This window comes from Eucalyptus grandis, chromosome 4, assembly GCF_016545825.1.
Source record: "Eucalyptus grandis isolate ANBG69807.140 chromosome 4, ASM1654582v1, whole genome shotgun sequence".
NCBI lineage: Eukaryota > Viridiplantae > Streptophyta > Magnoliopsida > Myrtales > Myrtaceae > Eucalyptus > Eucalyptus grandis.
In genome coordinates, this window is record NC_052615.1 from 31,817,704 (window position 1) to 31,831,167 (window position 13,464).

Genomic DNA, 13,464 nt, shown 5'->3' on the forward strand with positions numbered 1-13,464 from the left:
AGACTTATCAAATATATCAAAGAAATTTTCTATAGGGTCTGAAAAACTTGAGAAAATTCTTTCAAAGACAAAGACCTTACTTCAATAAGTCTGGTCTAGGTATGACAAGAAACAATTCCCTTGATTGATTTTCCTAAAGTAAAAGAAAGAATTAAGAAAAGACTTTCGAGTGAGGTTTACAAAAATCACTTCAAGAAAGTTTTGTAAAACACCGTAGGTAGAAGTGCTCTCGGATGTTCTAAGTGCAACGTCTGGATCACTTTGAAAAGAGTGTCCTACGGTATGGAAACCTGTTAAGAAAGCATGGGCTAATCTTTGTTTATCTTACTAACACCAAAGGACCCAAGAAAATTTGGGTACCAAAGAAAGCTTAAGACTTTATTTTAAATACGGGTCTCCGTCAAGAAACGAGGTAAAGTGGTATCTTGACAAATGGATGCTCAAGACACATGACAGAGACTCAAATTGCTTTATAAAGCTTGCTCAAGTAAATGGTGGAAAAGTTTCATTTGGAGGAAACATCAAAGGAAGTATTGTGGGATTTGGAACCGTGAAAATTGGAACTCTCACAATAAGTAATGTTTCCTTAGTGGAAGGACTCAATTACAATCTTCTCAGCATTAGTCAATTGTGTGATACTTGGTTTCAAGATCTTCTTTCAAGAAGGAACATGTTAAGAATCATTAAAGACTCTACTCGATCTTTCATGGGTCGAAGACATGGAAATATCTATCTTCTGGATGTGAAACCAAATGAATCACAATGCTTCATCTCAATTCAAGACGAAGCAAGCTTATGGCACAAAAAGCTTGGTCATGTCAACATGAAGCAATTAGCCAAAATCTCATCAAAGCAGCTTGTTTGAGGTCTACCCAAATTGCCATACCAAAAGACTGATTCATGCACTCCATGTATTCTGGAAAGCGGTGAGAAATTCTTTTAAGCCAATAAATCATGTCTCTACTAATCATGTACTACGGTTCTGCATATGGATCTCTTCGGACCAACCGGAACTCGAGTATTGGGGGTAAGAAGTATTGCCTAGTAATTGTTGATGATTACTCCCGTTTACTTGGGTATATTTCCTTGCAAGTAAGTCGAAACCTTTTCGTATTTTGAAAAATTTGCTAAAAAGGTTCAAAATGAAAAAATGATGTGTTATCTCTAGTATAAGAACAGATCATGGAGGTGAATTTGAAAATCAAGATTTTACAAATTTCTGTGATGAATCTGGCTTTAAGCATGTGTTCTCTTCTCCATATACTCCTCAGCAAAATGGAGTTGTGGAAAGAAAGAACAGATCTCTTCAAGAAATGGCTAGAACTCTTTTAATTGAAAGTAAAATTTCTTCTCGATTTTGGGCTGAAGTTTGTTTCAACAGCATGCTATATCATCAATAGAGTCTTCTTAAGATCTATTCTTCGAAAACCCCTTATGAGTTATTCAAAGAAAAGAAGCCTATTGTTTCATACTTTCATGTATTTGGTTGTAAATGTTTTATATTGAAAAATGCAAAAGATCGAATTGGTAAGTTTGAAGAAAGATCGGATGAAGGTATCTTCCTTGGATATTCTACATCAAGCAAAGCTTACGAGTCTATAACAAGAAGAGTCGATGCAGTAGAGGAGTCAATGAATGTCAAATTTCAAGACTCATCGCAAGATGAATCAAGTCGAGACTCATCAAGAAGAGTCACAACCTCCTCACCCTCCAAAGTCTACAACTCAAGAAGCATCTCGGACTCTGGAAAACCAGCATCGGGTTGTTAGTGAAGATCCAAATAAAGGAAGAGATCATCAACCGAGACAAATCAACAAGTAACTGGAAGCATAAGTCCAAATCATCCCAAAGATCTTATAATTGGCGAAATTAATGAAGGAATTCGCACAAGATCCAAAAGGCGAGAAGAGTCTAGTCTTTGTGGCACTCGTTTCGAAATTGAACCAAAGAGCATAGAAGAAGCTTTATCGATGAAAGCTGGATTGAAGCTATGCAAGAAGAGCTAAGACAGTTCAGCATAAATGATGTCCAGGGAATTGACATCCAAACCAAAAGGTAAAACTGTTATTGGAGCTAAATGGGTGTTCGAAACAAGATGAACGAAAAGGAAAAGTCGTACGAAATAAAGCAAGACTCGTGGCCAAGGGATATACGCAAGAAGAAGGAATAGACTATGATGAGACTTACGCTCCAGTGGCAAGGTTAGAAGCTATTCGACTATTACTTGTGTTTGCTTGTTATAAGAATTTCAGGTTATTCCAAATGGACGTCAAAAGCGCCTTCCTAAATGGATTTATCCATGAGGAAGTTTATGTGGAACAACCACCGGGGTTTGAAGACCCAAAAGAAGCGACTCGGTCTTGAAAAAGGCTTTGTATGGTTTAAAGCAAGCACCTCGGGCTTGGTACGACAATTAAGTAAGTTCCTAATACAAAATGGTTTTGTCAAAGGTAAAGTAGATACTACTTTATTTATCAAGAAAGAAAACAAAAGTTTCTTACTTGTTCAAATATATGTGGATGATATCATTTTTGGATCCTCTAATGAAAGTCTCAGGCAAGAAATTTTCAAAGTCTATGCGGGATGAGTTTGAAATGAGTATGATGGGAGAATTAACATTCTTTCTTGGTCTTCAAGTAAAACAATTGAAGGAAGGAACTTTTATTTATCAAGAAAAATATGTTAATGATCTTGTCAAAAGGTTTGAATGGAAAAGTGCAAAAGACCGACATACCAATGTCAAGTTCTTTAAAGATAGACAAAGATGAAGAAGGGAAGAAAGTTGATCAAAAGTTGTACAGGAGCATTATTGGATCACTTCTTTATCTTACTGCCTCTAGACCTGATATTTTGTTGAGTGTTTGCATCTGTGCTAGGTTTCAATTAGATCCTAGAGAATCTCATCTCAGTGCTGCGAAACGCATCATCAAATACGTCTCTTCATCATCAAGCATTGGTCTTTGGTATCCTAAGAAGGGAGACTTTAATCTTCCTGATATTCAGACGCTTGAGATCTGGCCGGTTGCGAGTTGATAGAAAGAGCACTTCAGAACTTGCCGATTGCTTGGAAGTAGAACAGTATCTTGGTTTTCAAGGAAACAAAGCACCGTGTCTCTTTCAACAACGACAGCAGTATGTAGCTCTTGGAAGCTGCTGTTCGCAAATTCTATGGATAAAACAACAGCTGAGAGATTTTGAAATTGAAGACTCATGCACGGAGATTAATTGCGACAACACCAGCGCTATCAACCTCACCAAAAATCCAATTCTTCACTCAAGAGCAAAGCATATAGAGATTCGACATCACTTTATTAGAGATCATGTTCAAAATGGAGATATTTCAATTCAATTTGTTGACTCAAAGAATCAGCTGGCTGATATACTCACAAAGCATTTGGAGAAAAATCAATTTGAGTCTATACGGTCCAGACTCAACATTTTGAGGTATGAGGATATCAAAGTCTAAAGACTTTCGGACTCGGAGCTTACAAGACTTTATCTACGCTTGGCTTGACCTTCGAGAAGTTTTTCTCTCTCCAATCTTATCTTGAAAAGGTACGATCATCGATTTGTGTTTAAATTGTTGCTATATTTAATTAACGTAAATATTGCATCGATTCATTTTCAAAAGGGAAGTTATTTTTAAAATAGCTATTTTTGCGGATAAAGACAGTTATTTTGAAAAGGCATATTTTTATTTCCTTTGTGACGGTTCGTTTACTCTTCTTTTAAACGATTGAACACGTCGATTCCTCTTCACGTTTCTATTCACTTTTCTCTCAAAAACCCTAGAAAGCATCGATCCTCCATTCCCGTTTGTCTTCTTCGCTAAATCTTCAAAAGTTGTCATCTTTTAAGGAAAGTCAAGCAAGGAATCTTTCATACACTGAGAAAGATGTCTTCTTCATGAAAGTCATCAAGAATCGCAAGCAAGGGACCATAGAGAATGAGTGAGGGGCCTACGCACTTCGATCTTGCGAAGATGAAGTTACTCCGGATCGCAACCGAGCCCACAACATTCTCGCGGCGTCATTCTCCACCATCTAGTCCTCAAGGCGTTGTTAATCAGCATCAGGAAGAAATCGTCGAGGATGCAGACCTCGTAAGAGTTCAAAAGCCCGCTTTTATTTACAAGCTATATCGTGCTTTAAAAGGAATTCGTACTCCTTTGAACTATGTTGATGATTTTGTTAAAGAAAAAGGATATAGGAGCAGTATATCTTTCTCGAAAAATGGAAAGTTTGGGAATCGCTCGTAAATGGGTGGTGAGGAAACCCTTGCGAATATCCCAAGTGATCCTTGTGATTCGGGGGTCGAATCCTGTAGATGGGAATGACGATGACAATCTGTTCGAGTCTATTTCAACCGAAAATGGGTATTGCGGCTGAAATTCAAGGAAAAAGGGGAGATTTGTTCGGATCAAAGGAACAAAAGGATCTGTACTCGAAATTGCTGAAGCGTGGGGTAATAAACCCTAGGAGTGTGGACTTTGATTTTCTGGATGCTTTGTGAAAGTGAACTTGAGGAAAAGTTCGGTTATCTACAACTTGAAAAGTTCCGCTCCGACTCAACCGAGGCCTATCTTGAATTGACTGCTTATTTCTATTCAAATCTTAGCTTTTAGATGCGAATAGATTCTCCTTCAGCGTTAAAGAACAAGACTATGTTGTGGATATGAATATCTTTGCGAGATGTGTTAGAAGTTGAGAGAGCGGATATCAACCAATCAAAGTTTCCATTGCTCGGGCCACACTTGAACTGGTGAAGGACAGGGAGAACGGATGAGAAGATCACCTACTCAAGGATGAATGCATTCAACATCTTGCTTCACAAGATTGTTATTAATTGCCTTCGGCCGAAATCAACTTCCAAAACTGATGTTTCAAGCTCTGAGGCAAAGTTGATGTATGCCATCCTCTGTGGAAAGAAGTTTTCTCTTCCTCATACTGTTATGTTTCACATGTATAGAGTAGTGATGAAGGACAGAGGTCAACTCCCTTACCCAAGCCTTGTTACGAAGTTATTCAGACATCTGAATATTCAGCCTCCGCAAATCTTTTGTGTTCGATCATGCGATCATATGGTGGTAGGACTGAAAATGGTGACCAAAATGCGTCGGAAGAACCGAGCAAGGAATTGGAGAAATTCAAGGAGAAGACTCTTGCCAAATCTCATCAACTCTCTTCTACTGCTAAGAGAAAAGGGAAGGAGCCCATGACTGCTCCATCTAAGAGAAGAAGATCTCTCCTCATTGAGGATGAAGATGATGACGATGACATCACCATCTCTGCAATGGCTTTGAAGAATCTAAGTCGTCCTGTTCCACGAAAGAATCGGAACAAAGACGAAAGAAGCGAGAGGAGAAGGAAGAAGAAGAAAGAGAAGCGAGAGGAGAAGGAAGAAGAAGAAAGAGAAACGGAGCAAGAAGCGAGAGGAAGAAAGACCTGAAGAAGAAAGAAGAGAAGAAGGAGAACCCGAGGAATTCTCTTCTCCACCTCGTAGGCATGGAAACGGGGAGATCGGGAGAAAGGAGTGACATCTTCATTTCCTGATGCAAGTGAAGGAGTCAGTCGTTCACCTGCAGACCCAGAAGATGTGTATGCATCTCAATTTCCAGAGGAAGGTCATGAAGCTTCATCGCCAAACCTGCGAGATTATGCTGATCCACCATCGTCTGCTTTTACTCCGATCGAGCCGAAGCAAGTACTCGGACCGATAATGGAGCAGATTTTCGCGGAATCATGGATATTCTCATGGAAATGCGAGGTCAAATTTATGCATTGGGATGCGAAGTTCAAAATTTGAAGAATGAAAGTCAAGCTTCTTCCTGTTCATTAAATGATAAGATGCAAGCCTTCTCTATTCAGAATCAGGCAAATGCCAAAAGTGAGGAGGTTGTACGGGCTGAAGGAAGACTTCAAAAGGCCGGAAGGCATCGTTCGGTCTATGGAAGATTTCCAGCTTGTCCGCGTTCCCAAGCAATCTTGACTTCATCTCATCCTTTTTAATGATGACAAAAGGGGGAGAGATGCATGATTTGATCAAAAACTTTCAATCATTTTTAAGCGTTTGTTGGATTGTGTTTAACTGCATGTTTTTTAACGAGACTTTGACTTTGTTTTGTGTCGGATGAGAACCGAACCGAGACTTGGACTTGACTGCTTCTATTAACAAGTATTGATATCTTATGGATGGTTTTATTATATAGACTAACCTATTTTCTGTGGTTGCAGATTCTAGTGTTAATCTTTTAGCCATTCATCTCTATAAGATATGCATATGTGTTTGAGAAATGTTTTGCGAGTCAAAATTATCCAAATCACGGGAAGGTTTTGTCACCATAAAAAAGGGGGAGATTGTTGGAGAAATCCTCGTGAAGTGTTTTGAAGTTGACAAAACGTTTCCATCGATCTAGTCCGAAGGTCTCAGGACTCGTTAGTTAAAGTCCAAGACTTCCGGACAGCCGACTCAAGACTCAAAGTCTATCCTCATTGACAGTCTCTAATCCGTTGAAGAAAGGTTATCCGAACTGGATGGTTTGTTCAGGATTTAACCTTATCATTTGGAGAAGATCTTGTGGCTGAGAAGACGTATCGAATCCTTTGATTGATCAAGTTTGATTCAATGACGAAGATTCGATGATTGTCTAAATATTATTGGAAGGTTCTACTTATGGAAACCGAGATCCGATTGTATGGGCGAACGGGATTGATGGGCTATCAACACGTTTCTTTAATAGCTCGAACAATCTTCCTAATTGATTCCGTCCAACGGGTAGATGGAGGAATTCCTTTGGTAAGTGCCAACGGGTATGATGGCATAAAGGAGTATATAAGGAAGACGTTCTTAGTTGTTCGAGGTGTGCGCGATAGAAGAATTCCAAAGTCTGAAACTCCTATTTGTTTAGATAATTCATTTGAGCGAATACTTGTATACAAAAGAGAGTCTATATTTGTGAGAGACCTTGAGAAGGTGTGGTAGAATATCTACACTTTGTGGAATCAAGGCAAAAGCTGTGCTTGTAACTTCTCTTTTGATCATAGTGAAATCCAGCCGGTGGGCTGTTAGTGCGGAAGAGTGGACGTAGGCTTGGAATAAGCCGAACCACTATAAATCCTGTGTTCAAATTTCTCTCTCTACCTCGATCGTATTTCATTTTGTTAAGAATTGCTTCCGTATTAGGGATAAATAATTTGTGCGCCTATTCACCCCCCCTCTAGGTGTTTATACTAGCAATATCACAAGTCCTTATTGCAAGAGATCAAGAGTTAACCAACACAAGAGAGGAAAACGTCCTCAAGTGAAGAAAATGTCAAGGGTGAGGTGTTACAATTGTGACAAGAAGGGTCACTATGCTCGCGACAGTTGTGAGCCAAAGAAGGTAAACACCTATAGTACATTTGAGAACTTTGCTTATGTGTCAAGTTCTGTATTATTAGCTGAATCCAATCCTTTGTGGACTGTAGATTCAGGAGCGACATATCATGTAGCGAAGGATAGAGGATCCTTCGTGGAATTCCGACGAGAACCAACTGGAACTAAGTGGATCTATGTGGGATATAACTCCAGAGATGAAGTTAAAGGGATTGGCACCTGCCAATTGAACATACGTGATGGACGCACCTTGTTCCTACATGATGTTCTATATGCTCCGGAGATTCGTCGAAATTTAAGTGTCTGTTTTTGGTGTTGGTTAAGCTTGGTTTTAGTGTGAACTTTCGTAATAACAGTGTAGATTTGTATTTGGATACAAACTACTATGATTGTGGTCACTTTACGGATGGTTTTATTGTACTAAATGTTGACCGTGGTGATGTCAATGTTTGTTATTCCTTTATTTCACGTCTTCTATTTCATATGATAATGATGTGAATGTGTGGCATGCTAGACTTGGTCATATTGGCCAATAATGTATGAATAGACTAGCCAAAGAGGGCTTGTTGGGCAACATTGAAAAAGTCGATTTGCCCATATGTGAGCATTGCCTAGTAGGGAAAACGACAAGGAAACCATTTGGAAAAGATAAAAGAGCTAAATTTCCTCTGCATTTAATCCATTCTAACGTCTGTGGTTCAATGAATGTGAGAGGAAGGCATGGGGCTGTTTATTTCATCACTTTTATAGATGATTATACTCGATTCGGATATGTCTATTTGATTTCTCATAAATCTGAAGCAATAAGTTGTTTCAAAAGGTTTAATGAACTTGGTAGAAAATCAATTAGACAAGAAAATAGAAGCATTGAGATCCGATCGAGGTCGAGAATATTTATCTGATGAATTCAGAAAATAATGTGATGAAAATGAATAGAAATACAGTTGTCTATTCCATATACTCCTCAACAAAATGGTGTTGCAGAGAGAAGAAACAGAACCCTACTGGAAATGGTTAGGTCCATGATGGCGCATGCTAACTTACATATCACTTTTTGGAGTGATGCGTTGTTAACTACTGCCTATATACTTAACCAGGTGCCTTCTAAATCAATTAGTTCCACTCCATATGAGTTATGGACAGGTAGAAAATCGGACTTAAGTTTTCTTAAGCCATGGGGTTGTGCTGCCTATACTCATGAGTCCTCTCACAAGTTTGGGAAATTGGGTCCTAAAGGAAAGAAGAGTATTTTAATGAGATACTTCGAACACTCGAAATGGTATGTGTTCATATGTGAGCAGGAAAGTGGGAGTATAACTGAATTTTAATCACGGGATGTCACATTCTTAGAGGATGAATTTCCTAAGAGGGGCGAAATAGGAGAAGATTACTTCCTATTTGAAACCTTGGATCAAGATAATGATATTAGTGGAGTTCGTCAAGTGGCAGTAATATGAGAAGTGATGAATTGAATTTAACTCATTCTCAATTACAACCATATGATGAGACGATGTCATCATTATCTAATCCTAGTGGGAGCATTATGGGGAATGATGAGCTAAGTGTACAATCTCCCATACGGCGAACAAGTCGCCAGACTATTCCCCGTCGAAGTTTTGACATTGAAGGGGAAACTTTTATGGTTGCTCCACAAGATGAGGATGAGCCAAGAAATATTAATGAGGCTATAAATTGCCCTAATAAGGAAAAATGGATTTATGCAATGAAAGAGGAGATGGAGTCAATGAAATCAAACCAAGTCTGGGAACTGGTTGATCTTCCAAAAGGATGCAAAGCTATTGGGAACAAGTGGGTTCTCAAAATAAAGCGAAAGGCTGATGGCTCGATAGAAAGGCATAAGGCCCGCCTTGTGGCGAAGGGGTATAATCAACAGGAAGGAATTGATTATGAAGATACGTTTTCTCCTGTAGTGAGATTTACTTCGATTCGCATTATTCTGGCAATAGTGGCTAGTATGGATCTTGAGTTACATCAAATGGATGTAAAGACTGCTTTCCTCAATGGAGAATTAGAGGAAGAAATATATATGGAACAACCTGCTGTTTTCATAGTGAAAGGCCAAGAAGAAAAGGTATGTCGACTTTGGGGGTCGATATATGGCCTTAAGCGATCGTCAAGACAATGATATATACGTTTTCATAATGCCATAATGGCATATGACTTTACAATGATAGATGAGGATCATTGTATATATATATATCAAAAGATCCAAGGATCAATTTGTGATATGTTGATGATATACTAATTGCCGGAAGTAATATGGAGTTTGTTAATAATGTCAAGAGTTGGTTGTCTTCCAACTTTGAATTGAAGGATATGGGATTGTAAACCCATAGACAATCCTATTGTAAAAGGTGAAGGATTGAGCCATAGACTGTGTCCAAGGACTCCACAAGAGAAGGAACAAATGAAACATGTTCCCTATGCTAGTGCTGTTGGGAGCTTGATGTACGCTATGATGTGTACAAGACCTGACATATGTTATGCGTTTGGAATGGTGAGTAGATACCAATCCAATCTAGGTCAAGCACGTTGGAAAGCCGTTAAGAGAATACTAAGGTATCTAAAGGGGACTGCTGATTATATGTTGAGTTATTATGGAAAGGATCTGCAACTCAAAGGCTATTCTGATGCTGATTGGATAGGAGATTTAGATGAAAGAAAATCTACCTCAGGTTTGTTTTCTTACCGAATAATGGCACCATATGTTGGAGCAGTAAGAAACAAAAGTGTATAGCATTGTCCACGATGGAAACTGAGTTCGTGGCATTATCAGCAGCAATAAAAGAAGATGCTTGGCTTAAGAGATTTTTTGAATCATTTATGTGTTATTGGAAGTGCTGCAGATTTATTGTTGGTTAACTGCGATAGCCAAGCAGCAAAAGCGTACACCAAAGATCCAAAATATCATGGCAAGATCAAACATATAAATACAAAGTATATTTTTGTCAAGGATATGATTGCATGAAAAGATGTGAACTTAGAGTACATATTACGCATAGAATGATAGTAGATCCTATGACAAAGCCAATACCTAGAGATGTGTTTTGTGGCCATATGAAATCTCTAGGATTGCGTAGAGTCTGATGTACTGGATTGTAATTTCCCTGAAGCGTTCACATTTGATGAATTTGTGTTTTTTCATCATTAATGCATATGAATCTTTGTTTGATCTTTATGCATCTTAATGCTCAGTGCATTATTTTAAGTTGAGAAAGTATGTCGGACAGATATAAGATTAGCCCACTCACACGGGTAATCGCCTCTGTTTACTGTGTGATAAATAGAGATGAGACTGTTTTTAAGCTTATTATCTAAGTGATAATCGAGAGCTCAAGCTTAAAATACGTATGTCGCCTTAACTGGGTGTTAAGATAAGGACATAATACTTACTATGTCCAAAAGTAAAATACCCCACATATTTTACTTTATCTCTATGATGCCGATGTGAGTTTTGATGAATTTTGTGAATGAGTAGATACGTGAACTCAAGTTAGACATTGGGTATGTCTGAACTATCATCTATACGGTATTGAAAGGTGTAGACATACGCTCCATGGGAAATGAGTTAATACCGTAATACGTATTTCATACTACGTATGCATGAGCCGACTAATAAGAGTAGCAAAAAGCTTGATCTCAACTTTTATGACATGTGAGGCTCTTGAGGAAAAGAGTTCCTCAATTTTTTAGTCCTCTCATGACTCTTACTTATTCTCAAGATTTCTATTTAGTGTTTGCTATCTTAGGATGTTGCCAATAGTCATGAGTTGATTCGATCTAATGGGGCATTTCTAGAAAAGCAAGCTGAACTGAAATTGAGAGTTTGAAGGGAAAATGAAGATCGAATTTGGAGAATCACATTGTAGTTTTTGTATTCACCGGTTAACCAATTATGACTGTCTTTGTGATAATCATAATTGTGAATACAATATATATACCATTGTTTAAAAGAGATCAAGAGAGATATAAATGTGATCGATCGATCTAGGTACTGCATACTAAATCTACTCGAGTGTGATGCCCATTTATGAGCTGTTATATATTCCTAACAGATGTATGGCAACGAGCTCTCAAAGTATCTTTGGTTACGGATTATTCACCGGTATGAATGTTGAAGAGAGGTAAAGAGAATTCTGTTCGGCCCACCATGTGCGAGTGGGAGATGATGGTTTTATATGAGATGGGCTTAAGGCCCGTCCGCCCATGTTGGGCCTAAAAGCCCGGCCCATAGGAATATGGCCCATGGATGAAGGGGTACGTTCCTTTGTTGGAGGGAACGTATAAAAAGAGAAAGAGAGAGGGATGAACACACCCTTTGGCATAATAACGCACGTACGTTCCTCTCCCTCTCTCCCTCCAAAAAGAAGAAAACGCTTAAGGCGACGCTGTCTTCCCTTCAAGGCCAATCGACGTCATCGAATCGAACGGGATCAGAATTTCTTCCTCGATTTTCAGCATTGGTGTTTAATCTGTGGCTAACAAAGTACGCTTGAATCCGTGGTGTGCTTTAGGATCGGTGATATGTGTTTTTCCCGGGTTTCGTCTTCCGCATTGCTTTAGGGGTTCGATTTAATGTTGAATCCGATTTCGGGGATCCGTTATTCCCAACAATCTTATCCTTTTCAAGCTCAGGGGAGCCACACGTAGAGAAAGGATGAGCTTTAAAGGTCGCATATCTGCATAGATTGTATGACTGATTTGATATTTTGAAATATCTACTAGCAAGATGCTCGTGCATTGCATAGCTCTGACGTAGCATTTGTTATATCATTCTCGATTTTGATATCCGCGGGAGCTTTTGCAAGCAAAATAATATGCATAAAATTATAACATCATAAATATTCGCATCAATCAAATTATCAGCAAAAGTTTTCATGAAATTTTGTATAGAGTACGTGTACCCCAATATGTACTTTAGTGTGAGGGGAAAGTACTAAAAATGTTTTAAATTTATTGTATTGGTATTAATTCAGTCATAAACATTTTAATTAGGTCAATTTAGTTTTAAATATTTTCACATTGACATTAATTCAGTCCATCCAATTTAAATTGGCTCGATATCGCCAATATGAATGCCGATTATCCTACATTGCATGGCTGACGCTGACAAGAAGACACATGATGACTCTTGATTGTCTAATTTAAAAGAATCGAATGATCGATATATCATTCAATTCTTTTAAATTTAAAGAGGCATTTTTTTTGCACCAAAAAATGATCAACTTTTGGTTATTATTGACATATGATGGACTTAGTTGATGAGAATAGAATTTGATTATGTATGAATAGAATTATTAGTAACTTCAAAAGAATTGATAGTGTGCTAGTGAAGTCATTGACGACATACAAAGTGAAGTTATTGAGGAGATCCTTAAAACATTGATGTTGACATCAAGCAGTCGACAAGAGGATAATCCTGGTTGATTATTTTGCCGCTATTTCTTTTTTGGTAACCACTTGAAAGTTTTTTTTTTTCATAACCATTTGTAACCTCCATCAATAACCATTGATTGTTGTTTTTAAATAGTTGTATCTTACTCTTTGGAGGATCCCACACAAATCAAACAAATTTATTATCTTTAAAATTTCCTATCTTGCATTTTATTTTCCTTAATTGTAGCTTTCAGATTTGCGGTATCGATTAAATTTTTGCATGTATCTTTAGTTGATTAAATTTCTTCATGCATCTCTATTCTAGGTATTGTGCTGTCAATTAAATTCTAGCATAATACTTCTATGTTCTCAAGTTGTGTTGTCAATTGAACTCCGGCATGTTTATGTCTAGTTGCTTTATTTGGTTTGCTTGAATGATTAATCATCACCATCTAAAATGGATTGTAATTATCATTCGAGTAGTATCATAACTCTCTGTTGACACCTAAATTTTGACTAATCATTTAATAATTAATTGCATGAAAATTTAGGGATTAATCTTTAACCCCTAAGAAAAAAAATAGTAAAATTGCATTTTCATGTAGTCGCATTTGCATCAATACTAAAAGGCAACAAGACGCAGCGGCTCGTGGTCGATTACATGCACAAAAAGACGGTCTCTGTCCACTGGTC